This window comes from Arachis ipaensis, chromosome B01 (assembly GCF_000816755.2).
Source record: "Arachis ipaensis cultivar K30076 chromosome B01, Araip1.1, whole genome shotgun sequence".
NCBI lineage: Eukaryota > Viridiplantae > Streptophyta > Magnoliopsida > Fabales > Fabaceae > Arachis > Arachis ipaensis.
In genome coordinates, this window is record NC_029785.2 from 44,000,461 (window position 1) to 44,021,936 (window position 21,476).

Below are 21,476 nucleotides of genomic sequence, written 5' to 3' on the forward strand. Positions count from 1 at the left end.
ATTAGTTTTTAAAATAAGGGTAAAGTATACTTTTTGTCTTTGAAATTTAGCAAAAGTTTCAAAAAGACTCCTAAGTTTTATTTTGTTTCAATTTTGTCCCAAAAATTTTTGATTTGCATCAAACATACCCCCGACTAGGGGTGGAAAACGGGCCTAAACCTGTTGGGCCGGCCCACGTAATTTGCCAAAAAAGGCGAGTTGGGCTGGAAAATTGGGACCATCAAATAGCAAAAGCCCGCCTAACTCGCACCGCTTAAACTGCGGGCTTTGGCGAGGCGGGGCGGGCTTCCCCGCCAGACTTAGTATTTTTTTGGCAAAGGGTATTTTTATAATTTTTTTTTGCCAAAATCCAACTTTTCCCAACCCAACTTATAGGAGAATGAAGATAAAAATTGAGTGTTTTGGATTATGTTTATTTTGTTTAGAAACAATATTTATATTTATGCTTTGGATTATGTTTATTTTGCTTTGGTAACAATATTTATAATTATGTTTTGGATGAAAACTTGGTTTATAATTATGTTTATTAGATATTTATAATTACAAAGACTTTAATGTTTGTGAATATAAAAATTATAATTTGTTTATACTTTTAGAAATTATAATAGTTAAAAGTAAAAAACAGAAGAGATTTTTTTATGTCTTTATATATATTATTTAATAGTTAAAAGTAAAAAAAAAAAAAGAGGATATTTGGCGGGTTTAGCCCGCCGGCCCGCCAGCCCGCCGTTAGGCGGGGCGGGACGGGGCGGGCTTACCTGCTTGCCACCCCTACCCCTGACGGCTAAATTTTCTAAAAATTTAAAACCAATCTAACAATAATGCATGAAAATTATGCTTGATTTACTTATATTGAGGGTTTTTTTTTATGAAATTGTTGTTGAACTTGTCTTAAATTTTTTGAAAAATTAGCTATCAGGAGTATATTTGATGCAAATCGAAAACTTTTGGGACAAAATTGAAACAAAATAAAATTTAGAGGTATTTTTGAAACTTTTGTCAAACTTCAGGAACAAAAAGTGTACTTTACTCTTAAAATAATAAGGAAAACATAATTTATTAGCAAGGAAAGCATGCGAGCACAAAAAAGACCCAAGTTCAAATTACATCTTTATTAATTTTAAAATTTTTGAACGGTTCGGTTAAACCGGTTCTTACATCTTTATCAATTTTAAATTTTTTTCTCGAATAATTCAGTTGAACCGATTCTTACCGGCTTTGACCGGTTCTATTTTTTTTAGACAGTTCGAAGACTGGACCGGATCGATTAAGAGTCTGGTACACCGATTTTTCGACCGATCCGATCCAGTTCTTATAACTATGTATAATACACTCTTAAAGTAATATCACCATTTTTTTTAATTTTACTTCTTATTATCACTCAACACACAAACAGAACAAAAATACTTACTAAAAAAGAAGAATGAACAAAATTTAACAGAAAGACAAAGAAGTGGAGAAATAGCAAATAGAGAATAAAACAAATCATTTTATAAGTTTTTGATTTGAATAGATCGGAACTCTTGAATTCTAAAATTTTTAAAATTAAAAAAACAGAAAGAAAATTGGCATTGGCTATTTCAATTTTATATTAAAAAGCGGTTGACTGTTGAGCCATTAATTCTTTTAAAATAAGATTCCGCTATTGAACATTATTCGTGCCGATAAACTCGGACACGTTGCTTATTAGTCGGAATCAAATAAACAACAAAAATAACTATTACGTACAATGACCTAATCAAATGGAGCCACTCATCCACTAAATGAGAGATTCCCATAACAATCTCATACTGTAAATATCAAATAATGAAAAAACTAGTCTTATCAACCGAAACATACGACTATATAAAGGCATGAAAAGTTTTCAAATATACCGGTGTTTCAGTAATTTTTAATTATTTATTTTGATTATATATTATATATATATATTTTTATAATTAAAATCAACGATTAAAAATAACTGACCAGTATAATAGTACACTTGAAAATAAACACCGATATATTGATACACTTGAAAATTTTCTTAAAGGTAATTATGTAAACAAAAAAAGTATGAAAAAAATATCGATTTTTAGCTCTCACTCATTTCTCTACTATTATACTAACTTAAAATATCTTTACAGGTATCCACTTCCTTTGACCTTCGATATTCTTAAAAAGGCCGACATATACCTCCTCATCAATACGTGACCAAAATCTTCTTCCTGATAGCAATCAAGACTATACATCGGCTATAATGAACAGAACAAAATATTAGTTTCTTTTAAAAAATCATGCACTTCATAAAACTATAAAAGTTTACTAACTTTACTTAAGGGTAGCAATATTACCCGAATTCGTAAATACCCATCCGTTTTTATATGCCTGGGGCGGGTAATTACCTGCCTCATTACCGAGACGATTTAATGGGACGTGTTCTTGAGCGGAGCGGTACGAGGGTCAATTTTAGATTAAACCTGCCCCTATATATATATATAAAAGATAATTAGTAAAATGATTAATAATTAGTAAAATAATTAATAATTATAGGAGCGGATAGGGGCTAAACGAATACTCACAGAAGATTTAACTTTTTACTATTAGCTGATAAAAACGGAACAGGTTCAATGCGTATTATTGTAGGATAGAGCAGAATCGGATAGAGTAAAATCCGCCCCTACCCACCCCATTACCACCTCTAACTTTACCTGACTTTAATTAAAAAGTCAAATTATATGATTGAAACTCAAATTACTCACTAAGTTCTTCTCAATAAACAATTAAATTATATTATTGAAACTCAAATTACCCCTTAAAATTAAACGGGACTAAAAATAAACTACCAATGAATAATAAACCATTAATAAATAAAGAGTTAATACTTAATTTAGTCCTTAAATTTATATTAAAATCTTAATTTAGTCTCTAAAATTTTAATTGCTTATATTTAATCCTTAAACTTTATAAATATGACTCATTAATTTTTAAAATAATTTTCAACGCTCAAACATTAATAGAGCACTAACATAGACAATCAAATACCACGTTAAAATTTATAAAGTGATGTAATTTTTGTTTTGAAGCTCAAATAGTCTAAAAGTGACATTGTATTACTTACATTAGGAGGTAAAGTTTCAATAAATATTATTTATAATGTTTTTGGGCTATTTAAGTGCCAAAATCAAACTGATGTCATTTTACATAATTAAGTGTGATATCCGACTGTCTATGTCAACATTCCATTAACGTTTGTAAGTCAAAAATTATTTTTGGGACTAATCTAAATCACATTCGTATTTGGAGACTAAATAAAAACAATTAAAATTTTAAGAACTAAATTAAAATTTGCTTACAAATTTAAAGATCAAATTAAATATTATCTCCATTAATAAATTAAAAGTCGGTATGTCATTAAAACTTTAGAAAAATTAAATTCAACTAGCTTTTTAGTTTTTACTGTACTTTATGGTGATACTCAATTTAAATGCATTTAACAATTTATATTCGAATTACAATTTTAAAAGCATTGATTATAATCATTGAATTTGACTATCAAAATTAAAGTGATACAAAAAAAAGACTGAATAACATAAAAATTTAAATTTTAAAATAGAAAAAGAACTTAGTTTTGGAACATTCAATGCAATAAGTTATGAAAAACAAGTTAGTCCATATACATAGAAATAAGATTCTCACTAATACATATTAAAATAATTAATGTTAAAATATTTGACAAATAATATCAAACTGATATAACGATATATGTTACTATTAATCATACTTAAAGCAAATAGATTAGAAACATAATCTATTTTACTAAAGGATATGTCCAAGTTGCATTCCTTCAAGTGGAAGGTTCAGGATTTGGTCCTTTAGTTACAAATAAAATTCATGAGATAAAAATCTTACAAAACCAATATATCTATAACAATATACTATAATAATATATAAAGAGGATATAAAAAATTGGTATCCAATTTTTTCTTTCCATTCAATTATTATTATTTCTACTGTATTCTTATTTTTTATATATATCATTAGCAATATTTTTTTTACATTTTCATTTTTATTTTTTTTATTTATATTGACATGGATATTCATTACAAAATTCTGGACGTATAACTTCAAACTTTTTTCTGTTCTTTCCACAAAGTGTAACAGTTATCTTTTCGTTTTTTCTTTCTTCAATTATAACACACATTATTGCACAGTATAAAAGCAAGCATAATACATCTTTTCGTTTTTTCTTTCTTCAATTATAACACACATCATTGCACAGTATAAAAGCAAGCATAATACAGTAAATGCATTGTCTTTTAATTTTATATTAGTGTTAGTCTATATAATTTTATTCTTAAGTACGTGTGTTGTATACAATTTAGTCTCACTATAATTTATTTTATTAGAGTTTTTTGTAACAATAAAAATAAGAAAAAATTTTATTCTCCTTCTCTCTATTTATAAAATATACACTTCCTTTTTTTATAACTTTTAAAAATTTTTTTCTTTAATTCATTTTAATTTTTTTTGTGTTAATTAACATTAACTTTACCTGCCAATAATTTATAACTCAAATGACACAATCTTCCCATACTCAATTAAAAAATTGCGAATTCAAATCTCCTATCTTTGATAAAAAAAAAAAATTAACTTTACCCATTTTTTAAAAAAAATTAAATTATTTTTTATAAAAATATCTTTTAACAAAAATTTTATTTTTTTTAATTAAATATCTTTTAACAAATTAATTTTTTATTGATTAAATTATATTTTTTTTCAAAATAATTATTTTTGAAATTTTTTAATGATTAAATTATTTTTTCTTAAGATATCCTTCGATAATATTTTAATTATTAAAGAACTTGTTTTGTAAAGATGTGAAGGAATGAGATTAATTTTTTAAATTTGGGATTTATCCATCTCGACTTACTTTTAAGTTTTGATAAGGTGGGTGAACGCAAATCGAAAATTTCGATTCGATCCACACTAAAATCATCAGATGGGATCCAATATCTGTAGTTTTTAAGCTTGGATCCGATCCGATCCGCACATTTGCGGATCGGATTGGATATCGGATATATCCGCAAAACACACAAATATTTTTAAAAGCTTATTTTTATTAAAAAATATTAATAAAATACATTTTTTCTATTCTTTTAAGTATGTTTACTCTTAAAATAATATTAAACATACTTTTCTTAAATAACAAATTAAAATAATACAACATATATGACAATTATTAGTTGAAATAAAATATAAAAAGAATATTTACTTATTTATTTTTTTATTTTTGCGGATACGTGGATATGCGGATCGGATATGCGGATACCTACACAAAATTCGCAATCCGATCCTATTAGTGTGCTAATCGGATCCATATCCGCAATTTTCAGATCAAATTCGGATAAACACCGTGGATGCATTGAATCCGATCCATGAACACTCCTAAATAGTTCTATGAAATAAATTATTTATTAATATTAATTGTTATACATATTAACAGTGGTAAGATTTTTTTAATATAATGTATAATTTAAAATATTTTATTTTTATAATTTATTTTTAATTATTAATATTAAATTTATAATTATAATAATATAAATATAAAAGTAATTTATTCCTTACTAGAAGTGGAGGAGATGACAATCATCATGGAAGAAAAAGAGATGAAAAATCAAAATTATTGTATAAAATTCTCTGAAAATCTTTATTTCTGAAATCTGTGCAATAGTGATTCATTAGATTTGCAGGTTTTTCTCAAATCCAATCAACAAAATCGTATATTACTTCAATTTTTCTTTTCACGGTTAAAGCTACAAGTTTTTTTTTTAAAGTTAAAAAAAGATTTTTATTGCATCATAAAAGTGATACAAATGTCCAAATGCAAGACATAAGATAAAAAAAAGTAGGGGTTTCTCAAATAAAAACCACTAAAAAGTGAATAAAACTGAACCAAATTTAAAAGGGAGAATTAAGAAAAATATTTATTTTTATGATTAAAATTTTTTTTAATAAAATAATTAGAACAAGACTAAATTATATATAACATTCCTAGAGAGTACGTACTCAGAATAAAATTATATAAATTAAAACTAACATAAAATTAAAAGACAATTAGAAGCTCCATTTAACTTGTCTTGTATACTCTTTCCAATAAATACAAAGAACATCGCGGTTAAGTCTTATCTAGTGTGGTTTGACACTGTTTACATGGACTTCTTCTAACAAGCTTTTTAGTAAATTAGCACTTCAAGCCAAATGAAAGTCTAAAGGAATAAACTGATATCTGCACTTATCCATTGTAGTTTGGCACTGTTTACATGGATTTTTTCTAACAAGTTTTTGAGTAAATTAGCACTTCGAATCCAATAAAAGTCTAAAAGAACAAACTGATATTTGCATTGAATAATCAATACAAGTAAGAGGAGTTGTAAGTTGATATAAATTAAAATTTCTAGACTTAAAAGAAATTTTTAATCTATCAAAGAATTAAATGTTCATCTACAACTTACTTCAAACTTTTTCTACAAAAATTTTCTAGTAGCATTAAGTATTTTTTTTTCCACGAAGGTCATGATTGAGAATAATGTCCTTTAATAATGTTCGAAATCGCATGAGTTGGAGTTAGGTGAGTTGAATTTAAAACTAGTTAGCATGTATAGACGCAAGTGTTACCTAAATTATATTTTTTTATTAGTTTAATATTAATGATAATTAATTATAATAAAAGTAAATAAGGAGTACATAAGATTAGCTACAAATTTTTGTAGTTTTTCTGTTTTCATCCGTTTAAAATTTTTACAATAAAAAGAACTGCACAAAAATTATTTTATGACTAATCTTATGTACTCCTACTATAATTAATTACTATCAAAATTAAACTAATAAAAATATAATCTATCTGTAAATGTTCTACTAATGTTATATAGTATGAATGAATATGTATATAAAACTTTGACCAAATCCGAATGAGATAGACTAATCATCATCACTATCACTATCATAATCATTGTCATCAACGTTGTTTTGATTCTCATTATTATTATTATTATTATTATTATTATTATTATTATTATTATCAAATAATGTATTTATGTGACGCATCTATGTGATCCATCTTCACCGTCATTTTAGATTCATTGTCAAATTTAAATTTTCCATTATGTCTGTGAATTGCATTTATTTTATTCATTTGAACTTTTTCATATACACTATCCTCCACCCTTAAACCTCTTAATTATTCATCATTCTTTATCGGTTCTACAGGTTTTGTTTCATCTTAATATGCATGTTCTAGTGTGATCATTAACTGTGTCTTGATTTAATTCTGATAACAACCAACCAATTGATTTTTTTCTTATCTTTTTAGGATATGAGATATAATAAATTTGAATTGTATTTTGAACAAATATAAAAAGATCATATATTAAATATTCTCTATTATGATATACCTTCACAATGTCAAATTGTTTATTAATCTTGACTTTATGATTAAGAATACAATTAAATCATTTACACTTAAACAATATTAATCTATTCAATTCATATTCAGGATATTCAATTTCAATGATTTCTTTAAGGCGTTTGCTACTATGTAGAAATAAAATTTTTCTACATGTGTAAATGACTAAATGTACACGTCTACCTCCAAGTGCTCCTCTCCAAGGGACCTAATAGAGTGAGTGTGTGATGTAGACGTGCATAGTAATCTAGGAGGAGACCTGTTGCAGACAGTAGATTGTGGACAGTAAATTGTAGAGTTCTTTGATTGTTGAAAATTTGCAATTGGTGTTTAATTTTAAGGGGAGTTTTATGGTGTGAATGGCATTAAACATCTACACCTGTGGATATTACGTGGATGTCTTGTTCGATGAACATGTTGTTTTGGTTGTCCATGCTCACAAGTTCAGCTGATGAAACAGCATGTCAGGTAGAAACAGTGGTTTTGCAGATGTATTGCACAATGTAGAAAAATTAATAAGTGTAATGAGATGTTAATTATTTTTGGCAAGTTAGGGCTATTGGAGAAGTTGTATTTTTTTTATGTATGTAGTCATGACTGAGTTTTGGGCTTGGATCACCATTTTTTATGCAACTGTGTAAAAACAAGTTTTCTTGTGGATAAAAACAAGTCAAAGATAGCATTGAAAAGGGAATGGGCTAATGTGTTTTTGGATTTGTTTGGGTGATCTGATTTTTTAATTTTCAGGGAATGTGACTAAGCTTCTCTAACTTTTATTTTGTCATCGTGTTCACATAAAATGGAAGGGATTGTATATTGTTAAATGGATAAAGAAAACAAAAGGATGTAGTGCATTATTTTGATATTTAACCTAAAAAATTAAATAAATAAATAAATATGTGATGTATGCTACTAACCAAACAGAAAAATAATATTTAAGACAGAAAAATAATATTTCTATTATTTTTTAAATGTTTTCCTTTTAAATGGAAAAAGAAAACAAAAGGATGTAGTGCATTGTTTTGATATTTAACCTAAAAAATTAAATAAATAAATAAAGAAATATGTGACGTATGTTACTAATAAGAGAGTAAAATCATATTTAAGACAAAAAAATAATATTTTTATAATTTTTTGAATGTTATTCTTTATTAGTGTGTTGTTAGTAATTATTTATATAGCATAAATTTGCATCATTTAAGTGAACTAAAAATATAGAAAATTCCTTTTAAACATTACATATGTCATATTAATAATAAAATCTTTATGAGTACGCAATTTATTATAATATTTATGAAAGGCGTTAAAAAATAAATAAATAAAGATATTTAACACTTTTTCTCATTTATATTTTTATTCATCCGAATAAAGATATTAGTTTGTATATTATTTTTTTTTGTTATTGTTCTTATTTTTATTAATGTTTTTAATATTTACAATTACTATATTATTGTGTACAGAAGTGGACACTCACATGAGATGTGGGTGCAACTCCTGCGAGCGTGGGATGTATCTTATAGGGATGGTATATAAAATGGCTTTATAATGAGTTAGGGTCAGATGTGAGAGAAGATATTAGTGGTGTCAGTGTTGCTTCCTCCCCTCCTCCTCAAATATACATTTTTCCCTCTATGCGTTAAGCGTGATGAGCACTGAAGCTGGTTGTTTTCCCGTCTATGTAGTGCGCAGGGGTCGTGTCCCTGGTGTTTATAGGACATGGAAGGAGTGTAACCAACAAGTGAATGGCTACCGAAACTGTGAATATCGTGGCTTTCAGGATTTGGATGAGGGTTTGGCTTGGTTGCGCAGCGCCGCAACTCCTTCCACCCGTCAGCCAGCACATGCTGTTCAACCAGTGAGCAGAAGACCGTTTAGATTGTTAGAAGGGGCTTTTTGCTCACTCCCATCATCTTAGCAAGGATGCTCGGGAGTAGTGGCAGCGAACAGCCAGCATTGTGGTGGTGGCAGCAACTCTGGTGGAGAGGGAGGTAAGATGTTAAAATATATTTTTTAAGCATTTTCCAACATTTTCATTTATGAAACGTTTAATGTCGAAGGAGTTGTCATGTTATTGATGTGCGTAAGTGTTAGACCATGCATATTTGGGTCGTGGAGTGGTGGTGCCTTTGATAGAGAGTGCGTTCATGCATGTCGAAGACATGGAGCTCATGTTGATGCGAGCGTGCTCTTTCTTCCGGATTGGTCCCCCGATTTTTGTTCCTCAGGAAATCAACTCAAGGGATGGTGATGTTCTTTTTGGGTTTACGGTTGTTCTTCCATAGAATGACAGAGGTCTAGATCTTGTGGCTCATGGTCCCTTATGCTACGAGAAACGTTTTGCTTGTCAAGAAGTGTCATTCACAATGGTTGAGAAGATTCTTTTTGCTACGGGATATACTGTTAGTGATTACAATTATCGCATTCTTGGCTGTGTCACAGAGCAGTTGAAAACGAAGATCTTAGGGGACAAGTTGAAATGTTTGGAGAAATATTGGACGAATAGGCTCCATGTGATTGTGTTCGTGTATTTGGTTCTAGTTTTAATCTCTTCTTTTGTTTTGAGTAGATGGAAGACTTGCATTCTTTTGGTTGTAACTGAGTATTGTGCAGGTGTTTTAGTTGGGCTTTATGGTTGAAACAAGCTTAATCTGGATCATGATGGGATACAATTTACACGTTGGTTTGAGGCAGGTTTAATCACGTCCTAAGTGATTTTCATTAGAGAAAGTAATTGGGTAAAGATTTCCTAATTAGTAAGATAACTTTATACAAGTAACTTTATGCTGTTAGAAATAATAGGTTTTAGTTAAAATTAAACACAAAAAGAAATGATCAAGAATACTAGTCACACAAAAAGTATACTACCGTTATATGCATCCTGCTTTTGTGTTGTTATTCTTTTTTAATTATTTTAGGTACTTGTATTTGTGATCAAGAATATGACATATTTCCCTTCATATACTTGTTGGTTATGAAACATGTAGACAATAGTATGGTATGAGTAATAATTAAAATAAAGAATCACAAACTAAAGAAAAAGATGATTTTGAGCAAACTTCGGAATTATCGATTAAAGAAGGAATCCTGTCATGATGATTTTTACTTATCATCAACGAATTATGAAATTTACGGTAATGAAAATTAAAAGAAGACAGAAAAATAAAAAACATTGACAACAAAGTTGGATATTTGTTTTTAAAAATACTGAATTGGATATTTATTTATTCATATTTTTATTAGCAAGCTATTTGCTTAAAAACATGCTTACATCGCCTGTAAGTTGATGATTTATTAATAATTCAAAAAATATAATATTAATTTATGATATTATTTTGTTTAGTATATTTAGTTCCATTTTTTTACTTCGTTCATTATATTTTTTATATAGTTATTTTTACAGTACCCAAATTGGGTATATTATGAATTTTTACTTTTGTAATAAAAAATAATATTCATTTTTTATGTAAAAAATAACATACAAAAATAGACAATTTTTTAAGTATTCTTTTGATAATAAAAACTAATATGTACTTGTTAAAATAATAATAACGTATAAAATAACATACTTTAGTACTCTTTTTATGTACTCTCAACAATGTTGTTATTATTATTATTTTAGGTTCTAATTTTGTACGAGTTATATTTTTATTATTATTGTGGATGATAAAATCTTATTATAATTGAATTTTTCCGGTAAGTTACGTATGGCGGGAAAATTAAATAAAATTAAAGAAGGCATACCAAGTTTTAGGGGGAACCAGATTCTTATCACTTAATCTAACAACATTAATTTAATTTAGCAGTGGTTCAAAGTGGTTAGGAAGAACTCATGTTCTTAGTTGGCGCGAGTGTTAATTATTTTGTTAACCACGCTTTCGGTGATACAATGGGTAAATCTTTTAGATTTTTTCTTGTGAAGAAAGGATATGATGCTTTCATTGATTGATGGGAGCGCATCAGAAAGGGATGATGGGTGTCTTATGATGTGACAATACGTTTAAAAGCAGGGTTTCTCTCACACTTAACCTTTCTTGAAGAGTGAGTATGCTAAGGGTTAATAAAACTATGCAAATATTTTATAAAAAAATAATTGTTAGGACATGTACAAGTTAGGAATGATACACTACAGGAAGTGACCCTCAATGTAAGCAAGACTGTGTGTTGGGCCTCCCTGACTTCACCGGTCCAAGATGCACAAGGCCCAAGCCCAGTAACTATGGTTGCATCATTGTCTTGATAAAGGAATGCATGCACGCTTGGAGAGCTTAACACTACTCATACAACTGCTTTTTCTTTCCACACAGCAAGGACGCTTACTGCTAACCAACACCGATGGAGAAAAACAGTGTCTCACCCTTTGGCAAGGAAAGAGATGTGTTGAAATTTTTCGAAGATACCCCAGCATCACAGTCTGAACTTGACATGTATAGATTATTAGTTTGTACGAGCATAGATACACTAAGTTGTGTAAAATGATGCCTTCATATGGCGGGTTATTTTTTTTGTAGGGAAGGACGAACTAATGCCAGTGAGAATGGGACAACGCAGGACCAACAAGTGTTATGTCTCCTTGGTAGCATTAGAGAGGTATGAGTTCTTATTTGGTCAAGCTTATTTGTTGAGATGTAGATGTCACGAGGGTTGTACTATAGTCGGTTTGATGTGGTTACTCATGTGCTAATTTGATACTTATTCGTTGTACTTGCAGCATCTGGATAAAGATGAGAAAACAACGAAGGCCCTTCTGCAGTCTCATGGAGACCAAATCAAGAAGCTGACATAAGTGGTTGAAGGCCACAGCCACATACTCGGAGCTTTGATCAAGAATGTGTCAACCAAAGAAGATCCTGCGCCGGCCAAGAAGAATGAGGGAAATAACGCTCCAGCAAAAGAGAGACGTGACTGACCTAGAAAGACCAGCGATGCCACCAAGAAGACAGGGACAAGGGTGGTAGCAAGGAGGACGCCAGAGTTGAAATCGGCAAAGTCGAAGACTGCGAATAGTTCCTTGAAGGTCAGATTGGGTTGAAATGATTGTCATGTGTGATTAGCTACATTTCTTTGTTAGGTACTTTGGTCTCCATGGAGCCTCATGTGTTTATACCATGTGTTTTTCATTTATGGTCATGTTTCTTAGCGGAAGCTATACTTTGAGGAAGAAGAGTCTAGCACCGATGTCATGTTGGAGGTACAGCAGCAGGGTCATGGAACTCCATTCACCTATTACACTCATTCTAATACCTATATGGATGGTGCTGAGACACCTAAGGTATGCCCATTATCATCCTATTGATGAATATATATAAGGATCATATATTCTTTGCCTATTAGAGTTTCTCCTAAGTATGATTTGATAAATAGTGTATGGAATTACTATTCCCACCACCTGAGGGAATGGAGTTCGTTGGAATGGAACTTGCAGTTGCCGCCTATGTTTTTGGAAAAGATTTGCCGAAGAGGTTTAGCTATCTATCTTGAACGATTTCGATTCTCTTGTTTGCGTCGGATGTTTTCTATAATTGATATGTCGACATAATACTGATAAACCCATATTTTATGATATATTTTGTGCTTAGTTTGAGTGATTTATTCAATCCTTCATCCACTTATTCATGTTAATTGCATGGTTTTACTTTCCCTTCCTTATTATGTGATGTATGTGAAAAACATGTTTCCTATGCTTTTAAATTAATTATTTTAATCACCTTTAATTCCATTCGATGCCGTGATTAGTGTGTTGAGTAGTTTTCAGATCTTCTAAGGTAGGAATGACTTAAAGGATGGAAAGGAAACATACAACAATGGAAGGAAAGCACAAAATGGAGCTTCTGAAGAAACTGGTATCTACGCGATCGCATGACTGACGCGACTGCGTGGTAAGGAAAAGCTCCGAATGACGCGACCGCGTGACCCACGCGGACGCGTGACAGAGGCCACGCACCAGAAATTGCAGAAGACGCTCCCAGCGAATTCTGAGGCCCTTTTTGGCCCAAATCCAAGTCCAGAAGGCATAGACTAGAGGTTATGAAGTGAGGGAATGCATCCATTCAGAGAGAGTCTCCACTTTTAGTTTAGTTTTCATGATTTAGATTTAGTTTTGAGAGAGGTTCTCTCCTCTCTCTCTTAGGATTAGGATTTAGGACTTCTCTTAGTTTTAAGAGTGACTCTCGATCCCAGGTTTAATGTTCCTTTGCTTTAAGTTTTCCTTTTACTTTTATTCATGCCATTATTTAGTAGATTAATTACTTTTGCTATTTGATTTATGAATTTTTCCATGTTACAGATTACTATTTTGAATTAATGTTATATGAGGTATTTCAGTTTATGATTGCTTTAGCTTATTTATTAGTTGCAATTATTCCCATCTGAGGATAGTTTTATTCCAGCAATTTTACTCTTTTTCCCTTTTGGTCTTGGTTAAGAAATCAGTAACTCGGGAGTTATCTTAGCTCAATATAATTGATAACTGTTATCTTTGCTAATTAAACTGAACTTTAATAATCCCAATCTTTTCTTAGGAAATAAATAGGATTCGAAGGTCAAACTAATTAGTCCCTTGACTTTCCTTTGCTTAGCAAAGGTTGACTAAGTGGAATTAAGATTCAACTTTCATTGTTATTGATAAGGATAACTAATTCTGAACTTCTAATTTCTCATACCTTGCCAAAAGTTTGCTTTACAGTATTTATTTATTTTCAATTGCCATTTAAATTAATTGCCATATTTGTTTCTCATTCTTGAAACCCCAAATTTACAATCTCCATAACCAGTAATAAGAACATACCTCCCTGCAGTTCCTTGAGAAGACGACCCGAGATTTGAATACTTCGGTTAACAATTTAAAAAGGGGTTTGTTACTTGTGACAACCAAAACGTTTGTAAGAAAGGTTGATTGCTTGGTTTAGTAACTATACTTACAACGAGAGTTTGCTATAACCTCTAAACCATCAATCTTCAGTTCTTTCAAATACTTTCCTTGTTACTTAATAGCGAGGTCCTCGTCCCAACCAAGCACTGTCTTGGAGACAAGCGTGCCCTACACACCCTCTGTCCTGGTGAACGGCTCATGGACAACGTACAAACTATATACAACATTGATTCCGTTTGATTTTTTTCCATACATACTCAAGAAAGCCATTGACTGACCCTTATCATAATCGTGAATAAATCATTTTTTCCTCCCATTTGATAGGTGATCAGTCTGGTTGCTGTCATGTGCACCGAAGGAGCTATGTTGAATTCTGTTCTCAAGAGGTGGTGGCTTCCCACCTCTTTCCAGGTAACGAATGTATAGCACATCTCCTTCTAAGTGTTACAAAATTACTATATGTGACTCTTACAATTGCAGCAAATCGCGGTTAATCCAACAAATTATTGTCCAAGCACGCTGGAATACATCAAGCGCAAGTTCATGGGAAAGGCAGACCAACTATTTAAGGTAACTTTCTGCATTTTTCATCAGATGTTAAATGTCTCTATAGGTGGCAAACACACTGTTTTGTTCAACATCCTCAGGTTTACATTCCCTTGCACACGGAGGATCATTGGTATCTGATGATCATTGATTTCTTCAACTGAAAGTTAGTGTATCTTGACTCGTTGAAAGATTCTAAGCTTACAAAGTCCCGTGAGGATCAGATGTTGTATGTGGTAAGCACAATTGATGGAAAATTTTTTTTACTCAATTTACTTTTCTGTGAAACAACGGAAAGATGCATTTTGTTAAATTAAAATAATGCATCTTGGCTTGTGGATGAAACAGGCTTTTTTCTTGGAGAACTTGTTGTGTGATGACTTTTTCTACGAAGGAACTACAAATGAAATGCACAAGCCATCCACTTATGAAATAGTGGAGCCTGAGATCGGACAACAAGCTGATGGATCGTAAGTAATTGGTTTATTTTTTTTCAGTTCTTTCCCCTTACGTGGCTGATAAATCCCGATTTTGTGGTTTATCTTGTGCTTAATTTGGGGGATTTTATCAACTTTTCTAACATTTATTCAATGAAATAGCATGGTTTTGTAATTCTCCCTTGATTTGTGCTTAAGTGTGAAAACATGCTTTTTAAGCCTTAAAATAGCTAAATTTAATCCACTTTAATTCCATTCGATGCCTTGATATGGTTGTTAAGTGATTTCAGGTTTATAAGGCAAGTATTGGATGGAAGAAGTGAGGAGAAAAGCATGCAAAGTGGGAGAACTCATGAAGAAATGAAGGAACCGTAAAGTTGTCAAGCCTGACCTCTTCGCACTCAATCGACCATAACTTGAGCTACAAAGGTCCAAATGAGGCGGTTTCAGTTGCGTTGGAAAGCTAATATCCGGGGCTTCAAAAGAATATCAAATTTGCCATATTTTGCTTTAGTTATAGGGGCGCGCACACACCATATACGCGTGCGCGCCGATGCTGCACATGGCCCATTAAAAGTGAAATCGCCCCCAGCGATTTCTGAAGCATTTTGGGCCCAATCTAACTCATTTCTGATGCTATTGAACCCAAGGATTGAAGGGGGAATGAACCAAGTAGTCATAGTTTAGTTTTCATCATGTTTTAGGAGAGAATTCTAGAGAGAGAGGCTCTCTCCTCTCTCTAGATTTAGGATAGCAATTAGGGTAAAGTTAGGTTAATCACTCTCAATTTTATCTTCCAATTCTTGTTTTGATTTCAATTCTCTTTACATTTTAGTGTTCTATTGTCTTAATCTTCTTAGTTTCTCTTGTTAATTTCATGTTTTGCTCTCTTTTATGTTGATGAACATTGTTGGATCTAATTTTCTTTTAATGCAATTTCATGTTTCTATGCTTCTTTTATGATTGATCTTGCTTGCTATTATTGATTTCTTGTTGATAATAGTTATGGATCTTGTTAATTCTTACAATTGGTGATGTTTAATTTTCTTGCATTCTAAGTGTTTGATAAAATATTTCTTCTAGTTTTTGAGTAGTTTTCTTTACTCTTGGCCTAGGCTAAGGGAATTGAGTGACCTTGAGTCATTGAGTCTCATTGAATTAGTGATTTGAGAACTCTTGGTAATCAATTTGATACTCATTGACACCAACCCACTACTAATCTAATTAGTAGATAGGTTGGGACTTATGGGTTGATGTGATCAAGCCTATTTGACGTACTTCAAGCCTAGGAGTAGATATTACGTACTTAAGGCTTTTGGAAGTAGACTTAATAGGTTGGCCTCTCATAATTATCAATATTTAGTTTGTAGACAAGGATGGTGATCTCAATTACCTATGTCTAGCCCAGAGTTCTTTCCTTTATTTCATTAGTTCTTGTAATTTAACTTTCTTGTCATTTAATTTCTTGTTAATTACCAAATCAAACCCCCCTTTGCATTTTCATAGCCAATAGTTGAGCACTTCATTGCAATTCCTTGTGAGATGACCCGGAGTCTAAATACTCCGGTTATAAATTCATTGGGGTTCGTACATGGGACAACTCAAATTTTTTATGTGGGAATTGTTTGTTGGTTTGGAGCTATGCTTACAATGAAGTAATTCTTTCTATAAGAAGAAAATCTAGACCGACACGACAATTTTTGCTCATCAAAATGGCGCCGTTGCCGGGGAGTTGCAATGGTGTTGTGTTATTGGCTATTGTATATATGTTAATATGCTTCTTTGCTAGTTTTTGCTTGTTTTAGGAGTTAGTTTTTATTAGTTCTTACTAGTTTTGTTTTTTATTTTCTCTTGCTATTATGAATTCTCACCACTTTGGCTATGAGTTTGGTTCAAATTATGTTGTAGGAAATGGGAGCTATAATGACAATATGCATCAAGAATGGAACAATCAAAGATGGGAGGAGCCTCAAGGGGTTGATCAACCTTCTTGGCAACAACAACCTCCGGATTCTTATGGGTATAACTCTCATCTTAATGCATATCAATCTAATGGATATGGTGACCATTATTGTGATTGTCAACAACCACCACCATATGCCTATGAACCACCTCCTCAACATAATTTTGCACTACCTTACTCACAAGCCCCTTTTCACCAAACACCTCCATATGACCCCAACCCATATCCACCATACCAACCACCTTGTGAACCATATGAACCATATGAAGAACCACCCCAATTCCACCACCAATACCATCAAGAACCACCACCTCCATATTATCACCAAGATGAATTACCTCCCATGTATGATAACTTTCAACCACATAATGAATTTCCCTTTCCACCACAACCCTCTATGGAAGAACACCCATATCCATCCATCCAAGAGCCAATGGATCATCTCAAGGAAGCAATGGATCAGCTTCAAGAAATAATCCGTTAAAAGGATCAAGAGGAAGCCCAAAAGAATTATGAAGCTATCGAGGCTAACCTTGCCAAAATTAAAGCCAACTTGGACTCATGGGACTCATGCAACAAGCAAAGCATCTCCACGGATGAATGTGAGAAATCAATCGAAGAAAGGAGCATGAAAGAGATTTTAGAATCTCAACATGAGGACAAGGAGATGGGGTATGTCTTGCAACAAGTGGAGAGTGAAGAGATTGTTGAAGAAGAAGAAACGGTTGAAGAGCTAGAGGAAGTTGAACAAGAGGTGGATTCTAAGCTTGAAAACACTTCCACAGCAAGTGATATTGTTGATGATCTTGTGGAAGTTGTTGAACCTTCTTCCAATGAGCTTAAAAATGATGTTGAAGAGGATAATGCGCAACCTCCAAGGCATAGTATGAGTGATGAAAGATTGGAAGAGGTTGATCAAGAGATGGATTCAATCAGTGAGAATTTCTTATCTACAATTGAATCTTCTCCCATTGGGCTTGAAATTGAGATTAAAGAAGAAGATGCACAACCTCCCATGCCCTTGGTAAGCAATGAAGAAGAGATTGAATTGGAAGAGAGCTACCAAGAGGAAGAGGTTGAAATTGAAGAAGCTTGTGAAGAGGTGGAGGTAGTCAAAGAAGAGCACAAGGGAGTGAAACTTACAAGATCATTGGGACCACCCCTTCCTAAGTCACCATCCTACACAACATTCAAGTGGGTAAAACTCTTATCTCTAATATTTACTTTCCCACTCGAATATGGTTTGATAGAAAATGATAGTCAACTTAGAGCTCTTTGTGGAGTCAAGAGTAGGAGAGAGATGGTTAGTGGTTGGAAGCATCATTCTAGGTTCATTATGGTTATATGTTCAAAGTTTAATTGCAAAGGTTGGTGTAAAGATAGATTGTTTGGGTCTAGGAAGTTGTTTGGAGGCTTCTTTGAGAATTCTAAGGCTAAACCACCCAATTGGAATTGTGATGATCAACTTGAAGATGGGTGTAGAAACAAGATTTGGGATCCGTGAATATATGAAGACAAATTTTAGAAGCCCTTAGCTTGTGTGGAACTTCATCAAAGCTTGGTGCCATTGATCTTGAATTTTGGAGCTTACTTGAAGTCCAAGCATTGGTGGAAGTTTCAAGATGAGTTCAAGCATAAGCCACCATGACAAGAAGCTTCCCAAATGTCCAACTTAAGGACTTAAACTAAAAGTGCTAGGTGGGAGACACCCCACCATGGTAAACTCTTTCCATTCTCTTGTAAATATAATCAATGGATGAATTGGGTTGCCATTGTTAGGTAGTTTTCTTCTTTACATACTCTTGTTTTAATATTTTAGTTGTTGGTTTCTTTGATTAGATTTTTGCCTTAAGTTGTAGCTTAGCTGTTGTTGAGTAGTGTTTTGCTTGTAGTATAAGTTTTGTTTTTAGTGTATTTGAAAATTTTTCAAAAACAAAAAAGATTTATTGTTGCGCGCGCGCGCCGCTGTGGTTTCACAACTCCTAGTACTAAAACCCGAGAGTTGTGCCCACTTTATGCCTACTTTGTGCCAGGCGATCCGCGCGTAAGCACGCATGGCACGTGCGCGCCGATTGTCCCTGCCGCATCCGCGCGTAAGCACGCATGGCGCGCGCGCGCGGATTGTACCTGCTACATCCATGCCTAAGCACGCATGGCGCATATGCACGGATTTGCACCCTGTTTTTCTCCTTTCTCCTTTCTCCTTCTTTCTTCTTTTCTTCTTCTTTCTTTCTACTCTTTTTTCTTTTTCTTCTTCTTCCTCTCTTGAAAATTTTTTTTTCTTTTAAAAAAAAATTTATAAAAAATAAAATAAAAATAAAAAATAAATAAAAAATAAAATAAAATAAAAATTGTTCTTTTCTTTTCTTTCATTTTCTTTTATTGCATTTGCTTGTTTTCATTCATTGCATTTTAATTTTATTTTTGTAACTTGTTTTTCCTTTTATTTTCTAAGTTTCTTATTTTAATATTGGTGTTGAATTCTTTTACTCAATTGTTGAGAATTTCTTGGTTAATCTTGGTGCTTTGTGACTTGTTTGACATTAAGTGTAATATTTTCTCTACACACAAGATTAGTGCTTTAATCCTTCCTAACTCATGATCCCTTGTTTTTATACATTGTTGTCATTGTGTTAGGATAGGGCCAATTACTCTCATGGTTATCCCTAATCTTGTTTGTGTCAATTTATGTTTGAACTTGATGCTCAATGTGCTCTTCATGCTTTAACTTGTTCTTGCATCAAGTATTAGTTAATATGCTGTTGCTTGAATTGTTTTCTCACTTACATGCGTAGCTAACATGTAGTGAGAACCTTACTCTTATTTGGCATTAGCCCCCGCCTATGTTCCACTTGCTTTGCTATCTTTGTTGTAGGCTTAATTTTCTTTCTTTTTCTTTCCTTTTAGGTTGGCCACCAAGAAGGAAGGAATGAGAAAGCTTTTAAATGGGGCAATAAACAAGTCCTTCTGCACAAGCTTTTGAAGGAGCTCATCAATTGAAGCTACCCGTCCACCTTGTTCTTCTTTGCATGCACCGAGGACGGTGCAAATTTCTAAGTGTGGGGAGGTTGTCCGACCGACCTCCATGGGTAACAACTTTCTTTTTCAACACCAATTCTTAATTTTTGTCTTTTTTAGTTAGTTGTTGCATTGCATGATAGGTTGCATGATAGTTAGAATTTGTACATATTTTACCACTTCTTTTTATGTTAGGACTACTTGGTTAGGGTGATGATTTCTTTTCCAAGAAAAACTGTTTTTAGGGCACCCTACCAATTTGAAAAATTTTTTTGTGATAAACTTGCTTGAAGAATTTATTTTGGAACATGGTTTTTGAGTTAAGAACACAAGCATGTGAGTTTTGAGCTCAATTGTGTGGTTACATCATATAACTACTTATCCCAATTCTTGTGTGCATTGTTCTCTTTCTATGATTGTAATCTTTGATTTGTTTGATTCTTTATGTCCATTGTTCCATGTATACATGCATTTATATGATTGAGGCCATCATTTCATATAGCTCACTTACCCAAATAGCCTACCCTTCATCAACCATTGTTAGCAAAATTTGAGCCTATTGAATCCCTTTTGTTCTTAATTATAGCACATCACTACCCCTAAATGAAAAACAATAAATGTCTTTAATTTGGATCTTTGATTAGCTTAGACTAGTGAGGGTGTGTATCATTTGGGTGTGGGAAACTTGGGACATTGGTTGAGGTAAAAGTGTAATTTTTATTTTTGTTGAAAATATTAGGAATTGGGTACATATTCATGCATTATATGTAAAACCATATGCATTGATACGTTTGTATATACTTTAAAAAAATGATGATAAAGAAAAAGAAAAAGAATATATATATATATATAGAAAAAGAAAAGAAAAAGAGAAAAAGAAATAAAAAGGGGACAAAAATGCCCCAAACTAAAGTTCAATAAAAATCAATGCATATGTGTGGTGAATTAAAAAGAATACATGAGTATGTGAAAAAGGGGGAATCATGGGTAGCTAGGTAATGCATTAGAATTGTATAGGTTGTCATATGTGTTAGGTGAGAGCTTAGGCTAATCAAAGATGCAAATTTTTAAGCTCACTTGACCATATACATCCCTACCTTGACCCTAGCCCCATTACAACCTATGAATAAGACCTCATGATGAGTGTATGCATGCATTGAATAATTGTTGATTGTTAGATGAAAACCAAATCATGGAAAGCAT